This window comes from Tamandua tetradactyla, chromosome 21, assembly GCF_023851605.1.
Source record: "Tamandua tetradactyla isolate mTamTet1 chromosome 21, mTamTet1.pri, whole genome shotgun sequence".
Taxonomy (NCBI): Eukaryota; Metazoa; Chordata; class Mammalia; order Pilosa; family Myrmecophagidae; genus Tamandua; species Tamandua tetradactyla.
The window spans coordinates 12834518-12858791 of NC_135347.1; the positions used below are offsets into that span (position 1 = coordinate 12834518).

The window sequence follows — 24274 nt, forward strand, 5'->3', positions numbered from 1 at the left end:
AGAATTTAAAAAGAAATTTTTGCTTACAACATACAGTGGTTTTAATTAAAGTACAGTACTTAGAATACAGCAATTATGTTTATAAAGTGCTTTGTAAAAAACAGAATTGACTTTCCTGAACATGAACTGGGTTAAATGCAAAATACAATTATTTCCACCTTTCTGCTACGTATTTGAATTAGAATATACCAGGAATATATTTACATGTAAATGTTAATAAACAAAATAATTAAGAGATCATTTAATTTACTTTGTAGCAGTAGTCTGAATGCTGCCACCCTTCTTTGTCACATCCACATGTAGATAGGATGCTGGATATTTTTTTCCATCTGTAGTAGCGTGCAAATAAGATAAAGGTTACTTTTAAAAACTAAAATATCTTCAAAATTCAACTATAATACTATTTACTAATATATAAAATATGGCAGTAATCTGTACACATTTGTAACATTCAAATGGATTAAAATGCATACACTATTATTTTCTGTATAAATAAGAATTCTGCAAAACAAATGCATTGTCTTTGCCATCTGTCCCTTTATATATATTCATTAATGTATTCTATGTTTTTAGCTGTCAAATAGTTGCTAATTTAAAAGATTTTGTAACATTTTATTTATAAAAGCATTTGAGTGAAGAATGATCTAATATATTTAGGTAAAGAACAGAATACAAAACCTCTGGAGTCTCTATGCTTACACTGTTTTTAAAGTATATGTGTTTTTTTTAAAACTTGAATCATTAATCTGATAAATATAATTTTCACTTCAAGAACATACACTGAATAAAGTATCAGTGGCAGACAGAGTTCAAATAGAGCTGAGGGGTTACTCTGGAGGTTGCTCTTACGCAAGCTTCAGGTAGACTTTGCTACCTATCATAACCTGCCAACCTCCAACCAGGACCATTCCAGCCAATCCTAAAGAACACCTAGGGCAATTTATAAGATTCCACAAGGGTTCCAGGCACTAACTCTAGTTACTCAACTTGCCAGAAACCTACAACCTCCAGATGGGTTGCTGGTCCAGATAAGTCCTGAAACTTAGCCAAGCCTCTCCAGAACATCAGACAGTTCCATCTCCCCACTCAATATTAGTGATAGACCCTTCCAATAGCAAAAATTTAGAGCTGCCATAACCCAAACAACCCCAATGAGAGGTATGGAAAGATCAAAGGTAATGGTGGAATTATGCACAGAAGATAGGCCTTTAACAAATAAATATGAATGCTGAATCATTAAATTGATATCTCTTTTAGTCTCCAGCACTTTAGAGCAGCTAGAAGTAAAAACCTAAAACTGTGAAATTGTAACCCATGTCAAAGTCTGAAATATGTTTTACAATTAATTATGGTGCTGTGGTAGGAAATTTATAGCTTTCTTCTATATATGTTATTGTTCACATAAAAAGAAGGGAAAAAAAGTCAATTCTGATGATAAAAAAGTATTTAAGCCCTCTAGCCTCCTATATTTTGGAACAACTGGAAGGAAAAATATGACAGGATCGTATGGTAGCCCATGACAAACTCTAGGATCTATCCTGTAATCACTTTTTGAAGAGTGCTTTGAAAATTATTGTTTTTTTATTTCTTTGCTTTGTATATATGTTATACAATACAATAAAAGTTTAAAAAAAAACAACGTATACTGAATTTTACTCAATAAATGTGTTTTAATTAATTCAAAATGCTTTAAGACACAAAATACTCAACTTTTTATAAAAAGTTTGAACTTATTATGTTTCTAGTTCTCTTAATTTAAAAGCAAAAAACAGAGGACATAAAAAATATATATGCTATGTGGGTATTTATGCACTATTGGCTACACTGCTTAATAGCTCTTGCAAACGAACTAAAAGTTTTATCTTCACTTATAACTCATTTACACAGCCAAGGAAAAGAAGATCTAATAAGGTCAAACATACAATTTGACCTTGATCTGCAGCACCAGAGAAGGATAAAATTGGTCTTCATTTATTCAATCATTTCTTCAACAATAATTTATTTTACTCCCTACAAGTGATCAATGGGATCCTCACTCTCAAAACGCTAATATTAAAAGATAGAAGGAGAAAGACATTCAACACTTTATTACATATGTGATGCGTACTATGAAGAAGAAGCAGAAAATTGAGGGCCCAGCTAGGTCAGGTCAGGGTAAACCTTCCTCAGGAGATGACATCTGATTAACTGAACAATAGGTGGAAGGAACTAGGGAAGGAGGAGAGTGTTTTCCAGGTAGAGGAAATAGAATCTATAAAAAAACAGAGAAGCGAGAGGAACAATAAGTACATTTGATGAAATAAAAGACGTGTTTATAGCTAGAGTGTAAAAGGACGAGTAGAATGGTACGAGTATAAGGGGAGGGATATGAGGGAAAGTGGTTAAAGGTTTTTATGTAGGGAAGTAATTTACAATCAAATTTGCAAAAGTAGTTGTAGCTCAGTATGGAAAAAGCTGGGTGGGAGGTGGATTAAAGACCATGAGAATAAACAATTTGTTTTAAAAGTCTGGCTTGTGAAGTATGACAGAGGATTGTAGTAGAAACAGTAGATGGATTTGTTTCTTTCATTTGAGCCTTGTTTTTAAGATGAGATCCATTTGAGCATGTTTAAGAGTAGAGGGTGAGAGGTCTAAAAGAGAGGAGGAAACTGAAGATGGAGGTAAGAGGGAGGTCATCAGATGACTGGAGAAGATGAAACCCAAAGCTCATGAATTCATAGTTAACTACCAGCCCAGTTGTACTATTTTTTTTCCAACAATGGGCTTGATGGCAGACAAATTCATCTGGTCAGAAACATTTATCTAGGGAAGGTTTTTACTGGTGGGTGGAGGGAAGACTAACAGGTAAAAAACTTTAGCACACTGAAAAGAGAATAAAATGATGGATCTCAGCATCTAAGATGGATAAAGAAGAAAATTAAAATAGGAAGGGTCTAATAAAAAGATCTCAATAAATGCATACAGGAGACAGTAATCAGAAGGCAAGATGTCTATATTATTTCAAAGTTGGAAAATTTCAGACAATGACTCAAAGTGTAGCTCAGCAATGGTCGAAATAAATGTTAGAGTTAAGGAGGTCAAGGAACTTACCTACTAAATAAGTCCTCTTTACATACTGTCTTTGTCATTTTGTGATGCTTTGTTCTCTAAGAATTCCATGCAATAAAACAGCCTGGAACTCCTCAAATTTAGGTGGAGCCCCTTCTTCCATCTGCTCCCACAAACTCCAAAGGCCAAGAAAAGGGAAGTAAAGGAGTAAATAGCTTGAGCCCAGTTTTAATCTAGGTAGCGGTTTTTCAAACTTTTTTTTATAAGTCACAGACCCCTTTGCTCAACAAGTATATCACATGGAAACACAAAAGGCAAGACAGAAAAGTGTAGCCACTTTACTGGAAGTAGGTATGAACAGCCTGTTAAATTTCCCTTCCTTACTCTCTTTCTCACAACTCCATATCTAGCAGTCACATAAGGCCTTTTGCTCAGAGTGAACAGCAACAACAAAAAGTCATGCCTTCTTAAAACATACATGCTAGTGTTCTCTTCTCCTGAGCTGCAGCAGCGACCTGTCTGACCCCAGCCCACAGCCCCCAGATCAGATTCGACCCGCAGTGCAGTTCCCCAGCCTTGTACTGCTATTGGATGCAAAAGCCTGTGCTTAAGCTCCGGGAATCAAGCCCGGGTCTCCGACATGGCATGTGAGCACTCTGCCCCTGAGCCACCATTGCCTGCTGAGTTAGACTTTTAAGGTAAGAAATCTGACCTCACTGGAGACATTCAAGCAAAGTTGGACAACCACTTTTCCAGAACAGAACGGGAACTCATGTATCAGAACAGGTGATTAATAAACATACCAAAAGAATACGGCTGCACAAATACCAGAATCTGACCAGATTAAACACTTTAAATAATTTCTTGGAACCTACAATAAACTTACAGAAACCTGCTTTTTGGACTGTGTTAAAGACTTCACAACAAGAGAAGTAAAACCTGAAGAGACCACCTGTTGAGAACACTGCTTACAGAAATATTTAAAAGTGACACAAAGAATATCCATGAGATTTCAGGAATATATCATAGTCAGCAGAATGAAGCCCTGGCAGCCAAAGCAGGACTCCTTGGCCAACCATGATAGAGAAGTCCTGATGTGGACTAATAATGAAAGACTGCACTGGAAATGAGGATTCATTTAATATAATCCCCTGAAATCAGTAGCCACCATGTTAAACCACTTGTCATGAATGGCATTTGGAAGCCACTAGAGAAACAAAATTACTATTTACCAAGAATAATCAAAGTTGTTCAGTGAAAATAATAAGAAGCAACATGTGTTGCAGCTTTAAGAGTCAGCAGCTTGGTCACCAGGGCAGAAAAATAAACCATTGTTTCTTCGATTCTGACTGTTAATTTTAAAGGAACAGATGTGTTCAATCATGTGTGAGATAGAAAAAAAAATTATTACTGTAAGTAAAATAAATGGAAATATCACTGAGCAGTCATTTATACTATATAATACCATAGTATCTGACTGGACTGTGGATATGTTAAAATGTTTTTCAATCAGGATCATCCTCCAAGTATTCTTGTTCATTCATGTCTGCTCAAATTGCTGGTAAATACACAAAATTGTTACTTGCTAATCATTTCAGTGCATTATCCTTTTCTAGCCTCCCTTCCTCTGTGAGGATGAGCATTACACCTTCTGATCCCAGCTACATTTTCATGTATCTTCAGGAAACATCCCATATGCAGCTAGCTTGGAAATGTTAAATAGTTGACCACTGTGCTCTAGTGTAGCCCGGGATTATATTGTTCTCGTTGTTCTGTGTTTTATTCAAAGGCTAAGCCTAAATGATTCCAGGTCAGACCAACAATATACAATTTATTCTCGGCCAAGACAGTTTTGGAGTGTTCAAACTTTTCTCTTGTGATCAGTGTAATAAAAAGTGAACTAAAGTTAAAGTAGTGTCTTATGGCTAAATGAAATCCTGTAACAAGTCCAAGTATTTGTTTGAACTGATGCATAAGTATAACAAGCAGTTTGGTAAATGCAAGTGCACTAATAGCTATTAATTAATAGACTAATGAATGGATTTTATTTGATACTAAATCTAAACTTGTACTTAAAAGAATACTAAAAAGATAAATAAATACTTACCTGGAAAAAAAAATACATGCTACTTGTTGAATCACTTAGGTTGAAGCAATATAGAAATCTATAGACATAAAACTCTAGCAAATAATAAAGAAATTTTATTTACATCTCCCTTTTTATACTTAGCAATAGGACTTACTTATCTTTGGAGAAAAACCCTCAAGTGCCAAAAGTTTCATTAGGCATTAGGTGTATGTATTTACGTTCAATCCTCTCGAAATTCTTGTCAGAAAATCACTTTATCCTCATTTTGCAAAATAGGAAGCTAAGGCGCAGAGAGGTCGAGTAACTTGCCCACAATCACAGAGCTGACAAGGGGCCAGGACTTAAACCATTTGATCCTAAAGCTTCAAAGTCCATTAGATCACACTGCCTCCAAGTCCATAAATGGTATACTGTCCATTTATTACCATTTATATATAAACTTCTCTGGCTAAAGGCCTATAAAATGTTTTCTCACATATAACAAGAAAAAGACCATAACCCTCGAGAACAACCATAAAGCAGCTTTACAGTAATAGCGCATAACATAGTCATTTGAACAGATCTCTGCTGGATCTGTTTTCTTCTGGTAAATAATGACTCTCCCCACTGCAACTGGAGTACAAGTTGGTGTTGCTTCTTTAGGCTTATTGCTCATTATACCTTTAATTCTATACCCACATGATTGATGAGATATATCCTAGGAGCTAGTGTTAACCAGTATCATTTAACCCAGAAAGGTTGGCTGGAGGTGAAAACCGCAATGACTAACATGGATCCCTATTCAAGTAATGAAAGGTCAAGGAAACAAATAGAAAATAATCACTAAATAACAGGATCAGGAAAAAGAAGGGCCCACATCACTTTAAATTATTCTAGACAAAAGGTGATATTAATCAAAAGTTTCAAGAAAATAAATAAATAAAGGCTGGATACATATGTAAGGAAAAAAGGAAAAAAGGTTGATACATAATTAATGAGTGAATATAAAGGTACAGACAATGCTAGATTAAAGAAATAGGGAACTATGGGCTATATAAGGAAAGTCTATCATTATTCTCCAAGCGATTATGGTAGCAAGAGCATCCATTGGACTTCCAGAAATAAATCCAAGTAAAATGAAGTCTGAGGATATCTCATCAATCATCTATAAAATTCCTCTCAATAGTGATTTGGTAGTACTGGCTCTCAAAAGCATCACGGACTCACTATTTCAATATGTAGAATTTAGGAACAATACAGTCAACTTTAGGTGATTAACCCTAAAGAGGGGTTGCTTAAAACACAAAATCTAGAAGTAAATTATATTTGGCTTAAAATAACACCACTATCCTCTTCAATGAATGGAAACATAATCTTAAAAACATTCGAACCCACTTCTGTCAGCATTAATCTGTGCTGTAGCCATACTACCACATAGCACTTGAATAAAGGGATGGTAAGGAAATCTCCTAAGGCACCACAAATGAACTGCTTTTTAGATTTTCAGCATTCTACATATAACCCAAAACTGAATGCAAAATTCATGTTCATGCAATCATTTAACAAGTATTTATTATATGTGTCTGGTAGTAGAGTGAGTATATTGGTGAACAAAACAATTATAGTCTATGTGAAGGTTTGAATTTGTGGACCCCAGAAAGCCATGCTCTTTAATTCTCAATCAATATTGCTGGATGGGAACTTTTTGATTATTCCCATGGAGATGTGACTCACCCAATTGTGGGTGGTAACTTTTGACTAGATAGTTTCTATGGAGATACATCTCTATCCAGTCAAGGTTGGGTTGTATACTGGAGTCCGTTAAGAGGGAACCATTTTGGAAAAAGCTACAGAGTCCACATAGTCAAAGATGAAGAAGGAAAACATCCTCAGGGGAGCTTCATGAAACAAGAAGCCAAGAGAGAAACCTAACAGACTTCACCATGTGCCCTTCAGCTGAAAAAGAAACCCTGAACTTCATCGGCCTTTCTTGAGTGAAGATAACCTCTTGTTGGTGTCTTAATTTGGACATTTTCATCAACTTAGAACTATAAAGCCGCAACTTAATAAATTCCCCTTTTTAAAAGTCGTTGTTTCTGGTATATTACATTCTGGCAGCTTGCAGTATTTCTCTCAAAATAAGAAATAGTGTTCTCTTAAAACAAAGAAAATCTTTACTCCTATTAATTTCTAAGAGGCCTATAATTCACTTTCACAAAGATAACAGATTAAGTCCTTCCAGCAGTCCCCTGAAGAACTGGGAATTAACACATTAAAAATGAAACAAGACTGACTTTCATATTCTATGTTGTCACTGAAATTTTAGGACATGAGCTAGCTAAAACCTAGATTTTTCAAAACTACTTCAAGTATTTAAATTTAAATTTTACTCTCAAGGAACTTGCTAAGATCTTTAGTTTTTAGATCCTCTAGAAACTGCTTTTACTTCAATTCTGAGATCAACCCTCTAGTCTCCCCAATGAAATACTAGTAATTCACTTTATATTTCAACGACAATACTAGAAATTATTCTCTATATTCTCTGGTGAGCCAATAGCCTCTCTCGTCACCAATTATTTAGGATTATATATTTTAAAAAATTTATTATTTTTACTTTACTTCTGGAAAATCTGCCTTGTTCCTTTTGGCTAGAATTTTTTGGGGGGGGGGCTAGAATTTTAATCACTTTTTACTGGCTTTCTGACTTTTTAATCTTTGTGGATATCTACATTACCTTAAATCTTCAAAAATAAACTGTTTTACCCTTAATTCTTACAAATCTTGATATTTACCCTAAAATACTGTTTTGTTTCCCTAAATTCTATTAATATCTAAGGAATCTCGTAAATTTCTTAGCAATAATTCTTCTCTGTGGATTCTTTTAAACAATTTTAAACACCTCAACTGAACTTTTCCTTGTCCAAACTCTCTGATCCTACATACTCAACTTTTCCCTTATTTAGGTAAATACTCCATTTATTCATTTACATGAAGCTCCAGAAACTATGGATTTTCCATGATTTCTCACCTCTTCCTCCCTCATCATCCCTACCCTCCAACTTCCAACCATGTTAGCTAGTCTTTCAGTTCCTAGAATAAAAATATTATTTCTTGCCTCAGGGTCTATGCATATTCAACTGTTTCTACTAAAATAATGTCCCATCCTCGTCCTCTTAAACAGCTAGTGCTTTCTCTTCTCTGGGTTCTCAACTTCAGCACCATATCTTCCGAGACTACCCACTCTTAACATAGGTTCCTCTTGATCTTCTCAATCATATCCCCTTGTTTGTGTCCTTCATATGACATATTCCAACTAGCAACTACATAATCCTGTTTACTTTTTTAAAAATCTATATATAGGATGGTGCAACAGTGGCTCATGGCAGAATTCTCACCTGCCTGGCCGGAGATCTGGGTTTGATTCCTGGTGCCTGCCCATGCAAAGAAAAAAAAATCTATATATAATATCCCCAAGACAATGTGAAGTCTGTGAAGGCAGGAGCTGTATCTGTCTTACCGCTTATCTCCAGCTTAAAATATGCCTGGCAAAAGATGTTTAATAAATTCTTACTGAATAAAAGAATGAATATAATGAAAAGATTAGATAAAAAATTCTAAGATTCCGACCAGTTCTATTATACTCATACTACAGTCATAAGCACATGAACCAGGATTTTGTAAAAGCATGGTCCCCAGTTCAGCAGCATCAGCATCAGAGAGCTTTTCCAAAATTAATTGTTGAATTCTACTGAACAGACATTTCCTTTTTTATGTGAATTTTTATAATTAGCTATGCTTTATGCTTTATAAATCTGTGACTAAAAAAACTCAGGGACAATGTTGTACATAGGTTTAAACTACTCTGACTTCCATTCAAGGTTTTTTACATTAGTTAAAAATCACTAGCTTAGTTTCTTAAATTTAATTTTTTTTAATTAGAAGTTGTAGGTTTATAGAAAGATCATGTAAAAAAAAAATCACAGCCTTCCTATAAACCCCTATTGTTGATACTTTACATTTGTGCAGCACTTTTGCTACACCTGATGAAAGAATATTAAAAGTGTACTAGATTTAGTCCACAGTTTACATCAGATGTGTTTATTTTCCCATATACTACCCTATTATTAATACCTTGTATTATAGTAGTACATTTACTATAATTTACAAAAGAACATTTTTATATTTGTACTATTAACTATAGTTCATTATTTACAATCAGATTCATTGTTTTGTACATTCCTATGTTTTATCTATTAGTTTTTATTCTAAACATAAATATCACCTAAAATTTCCTCTTTTAATTACATTGACAAAACTTAGCAATTAACCTAAATAGATATTCTGTACTAATTAAACATCAACTCCCCATTTTCTACCCCTAACCTGGTAACCTATATTGTAGAATCTAATTCTATGAATTTGTTTATTATAATTAGTTCTTATCAGTGATATTCATACAATATTTGCCTTTTTCTGTCCAGTTTGTTTCACTCAGTATAATGTCCTCAAGGTTCACCTATATTGTCACATGTATTACGACTTGATTCCTTTTTTACAGCTGAATATATTCCATTGCATGTATACACCACAATCATCAGTGGATGGACACTTGGGTTGCTTCCATCTTTTGGCAACATGAATAATGCTGCTATGAATGCTGGTGTGCCAATCGATATCTGTTTGAGTCCCTGCTTTCAATCCCAATAGAGGGATTACTGGGTCATATGGCAATTTTATACTTAGCTTTACAAGGAACTACCAAACTGTCTTCCACGTACCTGCACCATTTAGCATTCCTGCCAGTAAGGAAGGAGCGCTCCTATTTCTTCACATCCTCTCCGACACTTGAAATTTTCTGTTATCCTTTTTTAATAGTAGCCATTGCAGTGTGTTTGAAATGGTATCTCATTGTAGCTTTTACTTGCATTTCCCTAATAGCTAGTAATGTTGAACATCTTTTCATGTGCTTTTTAGCCATTTGTAAATTCTCTTTGGAAAAATATCTACTCCAGCCTTTTACCCATTTTTTAATTGGGTCATCTTTTTATTGAGTAGTAGGATTTCTTTATATATTCTGGATATTAAACCTTTATCAGATATGTGGTTTCCACATATTTTCTCCCATTGAGTAAGGTGTCTTTCTACTATTATGATAAAGACCTTTGATGCCCAAAATTACCTAATTTTGAGGAAGTCTCATTTACCTATTTTCTCTTTGTTGCTTGTACTTTGGGTTTAAAGTCTAAGAAATCACTGCTGATCACAGTGATTAAGATGGTTCCTGATATTTTCTTCTAGGAGTTTTATGTTCCTGACTCTTTTATTTAGGTTTTTGATCCATTTTCAGTTAATTTTTGGATAAGGTGTGAGATAGGGGTCTATTTATATTCTTTTGGATATGAATATACAGTTCTTTCTGCACCATTTGTTGAAGAGACTGTCTTATCCTAGTTGACTGGACTTGGCAACCTTGTCAAAAATCAATTGACCAGAGATGTGAGGGTCTAATTCTGAACCTTCAAGTAGATTCCATTGATCAGTATGTCTATCTTTATGCCTGCACCATGCTGTTTTTATCACTGTAGCTTTGTAATATGCTTTAACGTCCCACAGTGTGAGACTTCTAATTTCATTCTTTTTCAAGATGTTTTTGGTTATTTGGGGGCTCTTATCCTTCAAAATAATTTTGATAACTGGCTTTTCCATTTCTGAAAAGCAGGATGTTGGAATTTTGATTGGGATTGTGTTCAATCTGAATATCAATTTGGGTAGAATCGACATCTGAATGATATTTAGTTTTCCTATCCACAGACATGAAATATTCTTCCATTTATTTATGTCTTCTTTGATTTCTTTTAGGATTGTTTTGTAGTTTTCTAAGTAAAGGTCCTTTACACACTTAAATTTATTCCTAGATATTTGATTCTTTTAGTTACTATTCTGAATGGAATTTTTTTCTTGATTTCTTCCTCACTTTGCTCATTACTACTATATAGAAATGCTACAAAATTTCTGTATTGAACTTGTATCCTGACACTTGGCTGAATTCATATATGAGCTCTAGTAGCTTTACAGTTGATTATTTGGGGCTTTCTAAATATAGGATCATGTCATCTGCAAACAGTAGAAGTTTTACTTCTTCCTTTCCAATATGGGTGCCTTTTCTTTCTTTCTTTTTCTTTTTCTTTGACAAATTACTCTAGCTAGGACTTGTAGCACAATGTTGAACAACAGTGGTAACAACAGGCATCCTTATCTTGTTTCCGATCTTAGAGGGAAAGCTTTCACTCTTCCACCATTGAATATGATGTTAGCTGTGGGTTTTTCATACATGCCCTTTATCATGTTGAAGAAGTTTCCTTCCATTCTTATCTTTCAAGATGTTTTTATCATGAAACAGTGCTGGATTTTGTCAAATGCCTTTTCTGAGTCAACTGGAATGATCATGTGGTTTTTTTCACATTATTTCTTAATGTGGAGTATTACATTAATTGATTTTTCTTGCACTGAACCATCTTTGCATATCTGGGATAAAACCTACTTGAACACGGTGTATAATTTTTTTAATGTGCTGTTGTATTCTATTTGCAAGTATTTGGTTGAGCATTTTTGCATCTACATTCATTAGAGAGATTGGTATGTAATTTTCTTTCCTTGTAATGTCTTCATCTGGCTTTGGCTTTGGTATTAGAATGATGCTGGCTTCACAGAAAGAATTTAGTAGTGTTTCCTCTTCAATTTTTTGAAAAAGTTTGCACAGGATTGGCATTAATCCTTCTTGGAATGATTGGGAGAATCCAATCAAGATGCCAGAAGGGCTTTACTTTTTTTTCAGAGGTTGTAGTGACTGATTCAATCCCTTTACTTTTCATTGGTTTGCTGAGGTTCTCTATTCTTCTAGAATCTATAGACTGTCTGCATATTTCTAAGAAATCCTCCATTTCATCTAAGTTCTCTAATGTGTTGGCATACAGTTGTTCATAGTATCCTCATACGATTCTATATATTTCTGGGGTCAGTAGTAATGTACCCCCTCATTTCTGATTTCATTTATTTGCATCTTCTCTTTTTTTGCCAGTCTAGCTAAGGGTTTGTCAATTTTGTTGATCTTTTCAAAGAACCAACTTTTAGTTTCATTGATTCTCTCTATTGTTTTGCTGTTGTTCTCAATTTCATTTATTTCTGTCTAATCTTTATTATTTCTTTCCTTCTGCTTGCTTTGGGATTATTCTGTTCATTTTTCTAGTTCCTCCAGGTGTGAAGTTAGGTATTTGATTTTAGATATTTCTTCCTTTTACAATAGGCATTTAGGACTATAAATTTCCCTCTCAGCACTGCTTTTGCTGTATCTCAAAGTTTTGATATGTTGTGCTCTCATTTCAATATTCATTTCAATATATTTACTGATTTCTCTTATATTTGTTTCTTTGACCCACTGATTAAGACTGTGTTGTTTAACCTCCACAAATGTGTGCTAATTTCAAGTTCTCCACCTGTTATTGATTTCTAGCTTCACTCCATTATGATCAGAGAAAGTACTTGGTATATTCCAATCTTTTAAATTTACTGAGACTTGTTTTGTGATGCAATGTGATCTATTCCATAAAACGATCCATGAGCACTTGAGAAAAATATATTTCCTGCTATTTTAGGGTGCAAGGTTCTGTAAATGTCTGTTAAAGTCTAGTTCATTTATTATACTATTCAAGTTCTCTGTTTCCTTATTGATTTGGTGTCTAGATGTTCTACCTATCTATTGATGAGAACAATGTATTGAAGTCTTCAATTATTATTGTAGAAATTTCTATTTCTCAGTTTTGCCAGTGTCTGCATCATGAATTTTGTTATTTCTATTTCTTCAGTTTTGCCAGTGTCTGCATCATGAATTTTGGAGCACCCTGGTTAGGTACATAAATATTTATGATTGCTATTTCTTCTTAATGGATTGCATCTTTCATTAATATATAATATATAATATTTTTCTTTGTATCTTGTAAGTTTTGCATTTACAGGCTACTTTGTCTGATATTACTATAGCTACCCGAGCTCTTTTTTGGTTACTGATTGCACAGACTATCTTTTTTCAACCTTTCATTTTAGCCTATTGGTGTCTTTGTACTAAGGTAAATCTCTTGTAGACAGCACAGAGATGGCTCATAACTTTTTTATTCATTCTGCCAATCTGTGTCTTTTGATTGGGGATTTTAATCCATTAACATTCAGTATTATTACTGTAAAGGCAGTACTCACTCCAGTGATTTTGTTCTTTGGTTTTTATATGTCATATTTTTCTTTCTTTCTTTTGTCCTTTATCACAACCTCCTTTTCCATATAGTTGATCTTCTGTGATGTATCTGACAAGTCCCTTTCTCATTTCTATTTCTGTATATTTTTCAATACTTTCTTTGTAGTTACCCTGGTATTTATATTGCACAACCTAAGTTGATAACCTACTAATTTGAAAAGATACCAACTTAACTGCTTCCATATCCCTGTTCCCCCTTTTTATATTGTTTTTGTTCCACTCTACAACTCTATAATTTTTATGTCTAGTATCCCTTTTCCTTGCCCAATTGCATTCTGACTCTTACGGGAATTGAAGTATAGAGTTGTATATTGAGGATACAGTACTATGGGGGTTTGCATTTACTCTTCTTCTACTTGTTGAAGAGTGCTTTGAAAGCTATTGTGTTTTTCTTTCTTTGCTTTGTATATATGTTATATTATACAATAAAAGAAGTTTGAAAAGAACGCTAGACAAGTACTGTCGTAGCTCATCTTTTTAATTTCATTAGCAGTAATGGTATAAAGATTTGATAACATAGGCATGCTCACTGGTAGGACTTACTCTAAAGTAATGAAAATTTCATCATAGATCTATACAACTGTACAAACAATTGTCAACTACCCACACATTATTTGATAGTAGGGAAAAAGTTAACTCATAATTCAATACAGAGATTAATCCAGAGTTTATTTCTATTGTTTAAGGAAAATAGTGACACAAAGTATCTTAATCACCCCTTCATAGCTGAACCCAAATCTCAGTAGGGAAAGGAAGTAACTATATTTACTCAGATACAAGACTTTATAAAAAACTTACACATAAATTTCACTCAGATGAAAATTATATGGGTTTTTTTTGCATATTACTTAGTTTTTTTTAAGTTAAACTAGACATATCACTTAAACATTTTAGAAAGCACAGAAAATGTTTTAAACAAAAAATTGTTTTAAAAGTAACTATAACAACAAAGAAGAGTCTCTTAAAATTGAAGAATAAAAAGCCATAAAATAAACCAAGTATAACCTTTGAACCACTCACAAAATAATCAAAATACCTGCCTCATTGATTTTTGAGTTTTTGGTTGTTTTTTTTAATCATATGATTTATTTCAAAGAAAAAAGCCATCTTTTAAATAAATTTTAGGAAGATGCTTTAAAAAGATCTAAGCAGATCTAGAAATCAAGTACTACCAAAGATGTTTCATATTTTGACCTTAAAAAGTATTTGCGCATATCTATTTAATTGCTGTATTATTTTAAAATTCCTCACTGAAGCAAAATAATTATTATTTTGCTTTTAGCTTTTTTTAAGTCAAGACTCTTCTTTCCTTATTTAAACTTCCAAAGAAATGGTACAGAGCCCAATGGGGGGCAGAAGATTTCTAGAAATTGAGGGGAGTATGAGTAGATCTAACAGCTCCTTCATTCTTACTTATCCAATGAGAGTTACCTGTTTTTGTCAAATATATATATTGGGAATGTGAACATTTGATTTTTTCGGAAAAAAAGTTCTGCATCTAAAATAGTTTCAAAATTACTGTTCTAAAGTAGATCCTTTAAGGTGCTCTCTTTACGATCATCAAACACAACACTGATGGAGATATTTACCATTATCTCTGTCAAACGACAAGTTTTCAACTTGATCACACAAAATTTACAAAATAGCACACAAACTATTCTTTAAGACAGTGAGGTATACATTTTTGATGTTTATATAATAGTGTTGAATTATATATACTTAAGAGCCTTTAAGAAAAATTAGTTCTTAATTAGCCAAGTTCTTAATGCAGAATGAAGAATGTATAGTAATCCACTCAGCTGGGGTGGGGCTAATCACAACATATACATTCTTTCTCATAGCAAAAAAAAGTTACCAAAAGCTAGTGGGTTAGAGTACAACCTAATTTCCAGGTAGCTAATTATAGAGCTAACAGTTACTAAAGGTTATATAGTCCATGCCCAACTAAAACTATACGCACATACACACATACACAAAACACTAAGTGGGAGTTGATTTGCACACATTTGGTCCAGTTGAATTAATTTACATGGAAATTTCCAGGTGTTAACAAAAATTTGAAAAAATTCTCTAAAATATGCAAATCCAAAAATCTCTGCTGCTCATAAACTTGGAAAAAGTATCTGGGTTATCTATTCTAACTATTTACACCAAGAAAGATTTCATTTGGCTGATTTTATCCAACTACCATGGCAACAATTCTTGTCATTGTATTTCAGTGCAAGAAAGGGAGTTTAATGATTAGACATATTCTGCTTCAGAATTATAAGATCATTAATGTGACCTTGGGGAAATCATTCTGCCTTATAAAATTTTAAAATTATAAGAATACAGATTAAACTGAGTCATAGGCAGCAAGAGAGAAAAACAAAATGTTTAAAATGCACTATGTTCTAATAAAGTTCTCTTTGTCATAATAGCATCAAAAACAAAAGACAACTGTACTAGTTATCATTAGATCTGATTCTGACTGTTCACTAACTGTGACTAACTATGCTAGTCACTTAACTTGGCTTCAGTTTTGTCTCATCTGCAAAATGTAAACATTAACATGCAAAGTACACACCACAACTAGTTAGAAGCATCAATGGTATACATGTGAAAACATTGTGCAACCATAAAGAACACAAATTTAGGATTATTATATAAGCATGAATAATAAGATTGTGAAAATTCACTTTTAATACTTTGCAAAAATGATTTATTAGTGAGAAATGGTGCATTCATTTACCACAGTATTTTGTTCATTGTCTGCTTCACTTTATTGTTACAATAAAACTTTAAATTTTAAAACCTTCTCAAAATCTGACTTATTCTCCTTGTTTTGTGACTTAAACATCATACTACTTCCCTTTTCCAACATTTTCAAACAATTTAAAATCAATACATATTTATTAAATTCTAAATATGTTCAAGACACTATTGCCATGTCTCTTTACTTAGACACTGGATTACAAGATTCCTTTATTTTTTCTCTTGGGATTACAGTCAATTTTACATAAGATTTTCTCTTGGGCTTAAATTATAACTTTACCTGAGATTCCCTTCATCTACAACTGCTACTATATAACTCACAAAAGTGGCACTACACTGTTATACATACATTGCCTCAGTGAATCCTTACAACCTTATTCACATCCCCATTTTAGAATGAGTAAGCTAAGAACGATGGCAGAGAAAAAGATAAACCAGGCTAACAGAATCTAAAGCGCATGATCTTTCACTAAATTATAGTTCCCAGAATTTTGGATTTCACAAGTCAACACACACACAACTGGTAGATTGCATCGGGCTGCCAACATTTATTTCTAGGAAGTGATATACAGTTTTAAAAGACCTACTATTTAACATCAGCATTATTTTATAAAACAAAAGGAAAGGATATTAACACAAAAAGAATAGAAGGATATAATCTCAAAATAATAAACAACCATCTGAGAAAAAAAAATTGACACTTCCATAGCAAATTGAGCCATGGACCACAGAAAAATCATGTTCTTAATCTTAACCTACTCTCCTATGAGTGTGGGCCATCATAAATAGAACCCGATGCTGTTTTTAGTAAATATGTGGCCAACTGAATCAGGATGGGCCTTAATCCCTTTATTGGAGGCTTTATGAGGAGAAAGCTAGAGGAAAGAGCCAAAAATTGGAAGGCAATGGAAATGAAAGAGAAAGGAGGAGACACTGCCATGTGACAAGAAAGCCAAGGAACCCAAAGACTGCCAGCTAGCCACGACGGTACCAACCCCAGGAGGAAGCAAGCCACCAGCCTTGAAACCCGTGGGTCAATAAATTCCTAATTTTAAGCCAAAACGTTGCATGGCATTTATCATAGCAGCCAGGAAATTAAGACAGCCTATTAGAACAATAGGTTCTCCACATGGCAAGTGAGAACCACTGCACTGAAATGCAGCTTCCCATAACAGAGAAGTGGAATTCAACATCTAAAATGCTCCCCTACATACTATTACTAATTTCAGTTCAAAGAAGGTGAGAATGTATATCTCTTTTTCTAAAGCCATGGGTTTTCTGAAAGTTTGACATGCCACAGTTCTGAGGTCAAAGAAAATTAAAGAAGTTTCTGAAGCTAAATAAGTTTTTGGTATTGTAAGATGTGCCAATTTTCAGTACTACTCTGTATTTTCACAGACAGTAGTCCTCCCTTATGCTTTTTGTCAAATGAAATGTTTATAGCTAATGCAAGCAAAACAGCTGTTATAGGGAACAGCTCTATACTTCCTACCTAAGAGGTTCATTCTTATTCAGGTGCTTTTTCCTCTCTTTGTAGCTCTATCAATTTAATTAACAAAGACCTTATATTCTGATGCAGCATTTAATACTAAGATCCTAAATTACTATTTGAGAGTCAGAAATAACACTATTTGAGAGTCAAAAATAACACAATCTGAGTTATGTTTAAAAGTATCCTGTTGATTGAAGGTTGACAAGATGGCAGTGTAAAACATTCCAGTGAACCATTCCCTTACAGAATCTCTGAACAACTAGAAGGAACTGGCAAAGTTCCTCAGAACTCTGGAAAACAGTTAAAGTGTTGCAATAATTGAGTAAGTGCCAAATTAACAAAACACAGCTTTTAAAAAACAGAAGAAAGGAAACTAAATTTATTCAGCTCCTATTATGAGCCTGGCACTACACATGAATTATACATGAATTACCTTAGTCAATCCTCACAACAACCCTAGAAGATAGGTATTCACATCCCCATTTTAGGATGAGGAAACTGAGAACCTGAACCTGTCCCAGAGGGAGCAGAGTAACCCCTATGCATATGCTGTGGTGCCTGTATGTCAATACTCATCTATCTGGCGGCAGCTGAAAGACTGAACCAGGACACAGGTCTCTGGACCTGTCCTGCAGAAGAAGCAGCTTCTGGGAATAGCTAAAGCAGGGTAAGAAATAATTAAGTCAAAATAGCCTGGGACAAAGGATTACATGCTTTAAATCATACATTAGAGCACCCAAAATGAGTTGAAAGTTTATTTCATAGGGAGTAGAGGGAGCCCTTGAATTCCTATAAATGGGAGAATTCCTAAGGATATGAGCAAGCGCAAGCCCAGAAAAGACAGAGAGACTTGTGCACTTCATATTCACCTTGGGCTGAATCTCTTCAAAAGGAGGGATAAACTCTGTGAAGGAGAGCACCAGCCAATTCTCCTCCAAAAAGGCAGAACCAGTTTGCAAAGGCTGTGAAACGTGGCATTGTTTTTTGTGTGTAATAGTTGCTTTTTAAATTTTTTTAACTTTTTTTATTGTATACTGTAACATATATACAAAGCAAAGAAAGAAAAAAGTAATAATTTTCAAAGGACTCTTGAACAAGTATTACAGGACAGATCCCAGAGTTTGTCATAGGCTACCATACCATTATCTCAGATTTTCCTTCTAGCTCCTTCAAAATTCAGAAGGCTAGAAGGAATAAAAATTTTTCTATCATCACAATAGACTTTTAAAATTTAGTTTTAATTGGGATAAGATATAAATATTTTGACAGTATTATCGATGTACTTAATGTCAAAGAACTTTCCACTTAAAATGGTCAAAATAATTTTTGTTATTTATTTATACATATATATATATGTTATAATACTGTGTAATTTTCACCACTATCTACTTTCAGACTATTTTCATCATCCTAAACCAAAACTCATACTCGTTTAGCAGTAACTCACCCCTGGTGACCACAATTGTATTGTCACTAAGAATTTACTTATTCTAAGTATTTCACATAAAAGAAATGATACAATATTTGTTCTTTTGTGCCTAGCTTATTTCATTCAACCTGTTGACATCAAGGTTCAACCATACTGTGACATTACTCAGAACTTCACTTCTTTTTACTGCTGAATAATATTCCATTGTATCGATATACCATTATTTTCTTTATCCATTCATCTTTTGGTGGATACTTGGGTTACTTCAACCTTTTGGCTATTGTGAATAATGCTTCAGTAAACACTGGTGTACAAATATCTGTTCCAATCCCTGCTTTCAATTCAACAAAGGGCTCATATGTGAAAAGAAAACAACAACAAAAAAAACATATATAAATCAAATCAGTTAAAAAAAAAGTCCAATATATAAACAAACATAAGACTAAAGAGGTACTTAATAAAAATAGATATTTAAATGATCAATTTTTTAAAAAGGTAAAGGTGATCGGGCGGGCCATGGTGGCTCAGTGGCAGAGTTCTCACCTGCCATGCCAGAAAGACCCAGGTTCAATTCCCAGTGGCTGCCCAAGCAAAAAAAAAAGAAAAAAAGGTAAGGTAATCAACATCATTAGCAATTAATAAAATAAATATTAAAACCACAATAAAATACCACTAGACATGCACTGAAATGGCTAAAACTGAAAAAAAGACTTATTACCAAGGTCTGGTAGATGTGAAGCAATCAAAACTCTATATGGTGCTGAAGGGAGTATAAACTATATAATCATTTTAAAGTTAAACATGCACATGTACTGTGGTAGTCTGACTGCAAAAAAAAAAAAAAAATGCTCCCAATTCTTTACCCCTCCCTAACAACACTGCCCTTTAAATGTAACTTTGCAGCATCTTCCATCAATAATTGGAATCTATTTTCCAATACCTTGACCCTGCCATGGCCTTTTGGTCTGCTCTGGCCAACAGAATACAAGGAAAATGACAGTGTGCCAGCTCTGAGCCTAGGCCTCAAGAAGCTTTGTGTCCTTTCATGCTTCCTCTGAACCCTGCCGCTACCACGTGAACAAGCCCAGGCTAGCCTACTGGATGATGAGAAAAATGTAACCCAGTCACCTGTGGTCCTACCCAATAGCCAGTGCATGAAGCACCCTAAACCAACTTGTCTCCAGAAAACTGCAAAAATATTAACAAGCCTTGTCAAGAGCAGCCGAGACCAACCAGCAAACTATCTAGCTGATCCATAGACTTATGAACAATAATAGCTAGTTTTAAGCCACTAAGTTTTGGAGTGGTTTGTTATATAGCAATAGCTAATTGATGGTTCCAAAAGTGAGATATTGCCTTAATTAAAAAATAATAATAACAAAATATATGGTGTTGGCTTTGTAATTAGACAATGTGCCCTGAGGTTTAAGAAATGGTGAGCAAACTATTAACAAAAACTGGAAAAATTATAATAAAATTGTTATTGAATGCTGAAGAAATGAGAAACTATATTATATAGTAACAAAATAATTGGCAAAACTGTATTATCTGCAGTAATTGAGAAGATGGAAAATTTACTGGTTAAATATTTAGATTTGCCAGAGATTTTCTAGGCAGAATTCTGAAAGTCAGCTGGTTGTTCTGTGTATAAGATAATATGGCAGGACAGAGATGAACTAAAAGAGAAAAAACTAATCAATTTACAAGGAGAATTTAGAGGGAATAAAGAGGGGTCAGGACCTGCTGGATTGGAAAATATAACTGCTTCTTATCTCCAGTCTCTTAGCTGGCAAAAATAGTCTCCAAATACAACATAGCTTGAACCATAGATCAAATCAACATGGTAGTGATAAAACCCTTTATTAAGGGCTCTACAAGAATTACGGTGGTCCCTACCAGACCCTCTCAACTAAACAAAAGATCTTCTACAATCATAAAACGTTTGTCTCACAGTAGTCTGACACAACCAAGGTAGCAGTAAGCTTAGGGAAGGAAGCATCTCAAAAACAATTATAACTATGGTTTTGGCAAACGGAGTTGAACAGAACTAGATTAATAGAAAGTTCACAAATTCTTTAAGAGAGCTGTATTGATCAAAGTGCTAACACCTAGACTAACAGAGATTGAGAATATTCAAAATTTGAAAAGGCCTCTAGGCCTCCAAATTTCTATAGACAGGAAGTAGGATGAAAATGTTGCTCAAAGCATATATTTCCAATGCCTTTTCCAGAAGTGGCTAAGGATAGAATGGAAAGGATGAATGTCCCAAAGGACAGTCAATTAGAAAACAAGTAACTGGAAAGACACTCCCAGGGAATAGAATAAAAATTTAATCCAGGAACATTTTCTACCACTAGGGGAAGAGGAATCTGCTAAGGCAGGTAAAAAGCATTCTCAGATAGGTCATGTTTTCCTTCTGGTTATCTGCCCTCTGTCAATCAACACAATGGACAGGTGAGGATGCACAAGTCAGGAAATGTTTATACATTTATGAAAGTTAAGGCTGTTAACTTCTGAGATCACTAACAACATACCATCAAGAACAAGTGCAAAATTCAAGCTCTAATTTCATTATGAATGTTTTCTACATCCCACCACCAATTAAACAGTAGGAGAACTAGGTAAAAAAAAAATGGGGATGGTGGTGGATATTTTGTGATTTCTACTTCTTACCATTTCTGAGGGAAATTATGCTTCCCAAGCCTAACTCACTTTCTGGAACTAACAGAAAATGATAATGCTTGTACTTTACACTTAATTAAGTGCTAACCAACAAGGCAGCTGGCAGCTAGGTGACTCACTGGGAACTTCAGTTTCCTCAGACACTGGCTAGCTATTTCAAGGGCTTAAAATGGCAATCAATAATGCAGCTGACTTGTAATCTACTTGTACCTTGGCTGAATAGCTATGTTCTAGAAAAATCCGGAACAGATTCTATTTTATTCCCCCCAATTCTCTAACACTATAATACCCCATCACCCAAACAACCCCATCAGAACAGAAAAGAACAGAACAGGAATGATTCTCAATCAGGTCATTCTCTCACTCCTTACACTTGGTAAATGGTAATAAAATACCCACACTCAGGAGAGTTTCATGACTATCGTAACAAAATGTTCATGAATAAGATAATATCAAAAAGATGAGAACAGGATTTACTGGACAAGCCATGGACATCACTTAAGACAGGTGGCAAAGTAATCACTATGGAAGCATGGTGGCTACTTTACTAAGTTGATACATTATTTTCACTCTTGGTGCAATAAAAAGAATGACTCATTAATTTCAAGGGTCCAATGAAATAAAATATGAAATGCCTGGCACACATTAAGTGGTCAATAAATGTCATTTATTACCATTATCTTCTTGATCATTTGAATGAGGTACTACCAGGCATAGTGATTACCTTTTCTGCTCTGCAGCTATCAAGACACTCAGCTTTGAACAGTCCCACCCACTCAACCTGAGTGGGCAGCAGTCTTATTATTAAATAGTCATTATCATGGCAACCTCAAATACTTGAGTAAGCAACTATTATGGATACACTATACTTACTATCAAAGCTAAGAAATCTATAAACTATTCATCTGGCTACAGCTAAAAAAAGCTTAATAAATTTAAACAGCTCAATCAAAATACTTTAGGTACATGCTTGCAATTTTCATATTTTCTCAAAAAGTGGACTCAAAACAGGTCAAAATACATTACAATCAGTCAAATGTGAAGAGAACACCCAAATTAATACAGGGGTGAATATTTCACCAACTCATCCTTCACATGAAATAGAAGAATGCTTTTTTCTCATTAAAAAAAAAAGCAATGCTATAACTAGCAGCATATTTTTATTAGACTATTTCTTCTCTTATTATGGCATTAACAATGAAATAATACCATTCTTCTCCTCTCTTAACAAAAGGAATGGTTACAGTATCCTTGCCTCAAAGGGGTATTTTAAGGCTCAATAACTGTCAAATTTTGAGCTCTGCAGTTGAATGCTGCTAAGTAAACACAAAGTTGTTAAAACTGAGGATCATGGTACAAAAGTAAAGACGTTTTAATATAATAGAAAACTACATCTATAGTTGACACATTGCCATACTACTGTAGATTTCTTCTTTCAGTTCACATACTGTATGTAAAATCGTTGAGGGGGGAGGTGGGGCAGATTCTATAGGGGGTTCAAGCAACCTACAATATAATATTAATAATTAAGGAAGTGGTATTTTTCCTCTCTATTAATTTGGGACTCATTTCTAGAAAAGGAGCAACAACTTGTTAAAAGTGATGGCTTCAGACAACTTCAGCTTAATATTAATAGCCTGATTACAAAGCAAAACTTTCGTAACATCGAATAATTTTTTCTAAAGAGCAAACTATTGTTAAGAGCCACCAAGTCAGTGCTCAACTATTCTTCAAAGTAATGTATTCTTAAAAGATATTTTCCAGAGTAACTTATGCTACATTATGTTAAGCTGTCACATTGCAAATTCACATTTAATTAACCCGCTATGTGAGAGTTCTAGGCATTTCATAGTCATTATCTCATTTAATTGCATCAATTCCTTGAGGCAGGGATAGTACCCACTTTATCAAACCGGAAAAAGTGCCACAGTAAGATTCAGAGTCTTACCCACAATCTAAGGAGGGGAACTCAAGTTTTCTCAATCCAAGGCCAACATTCTCTCCATTAAATCCGGCTGGGCTTTCGTCTACTGAGCCAAGAATTAAATGAAAACTCACTTAACCTCCATGGGCCTTAGTTTTCTCTTCAATAAACTTGGAAGACTGAAGGATTTCTAAGGTCTCTTTTGACAAGAAGAGAGAGAAAAAGGAGAGAAAAGAGCAAGGAGGGGGAGAGGAAGGGAGGGATTTCATGAATTAATAAACATACGTACTTGAAAAGATTCCAAACATGTTAATCCCTGGAAAGGTGGCTTACCCTATGTTAGGAAAAACGGTACACACCAGGACGTGGAGACTGATGATTGCAGGAAGAAAGTTTACTGAGAAGCTCTCTCAGTAGAGGGGGTCTGAAGACTAGACTTCAGCCCACCACTGGGAGGGTGGTAAAGCATAGTATTTTTTAAAGGATATACTGTATGCCTGACCAAGCCAGAGATCTGCAGATTAAAACAAACAAACAAACAAAATCACTGAATGATCCTGAAACTAATGTGC

General features: G+C 34.3%; 1 protein-coding gene and 1 pseudogene across 6 annotated transcripts in view; one reads left to right on the forward strand and one right to left on the reverse strand.

Annotated features, from left to right (window-relative positions):
* COMMD10 (COMM domain containing 10) overlaps positions 1-24274 on the reverse strand; it is a 212468-nt gene that overhangs the window by 137793 nt on the left and 50401 nt on the right. Inside the window, exon 6 of one of the 6 annotated variants that reach the window (XR_013166980.1) lies at positions 251-329. The exons of 4 other annotated variants lie outside the window; for them this stretch is intronic. The gene's annotated coding sequence lies outside the window, so the exon portion shown is untranslated. One more of the 6 variants, XR_013166982.1, reaches the window with a different exon arrangement.
* LOC143665743 (mitochondrial import inner membrane translocase subunit Tim9 pseudogene) lies at positions 2655-4129 on the forward strand (annotated as a pseudogene).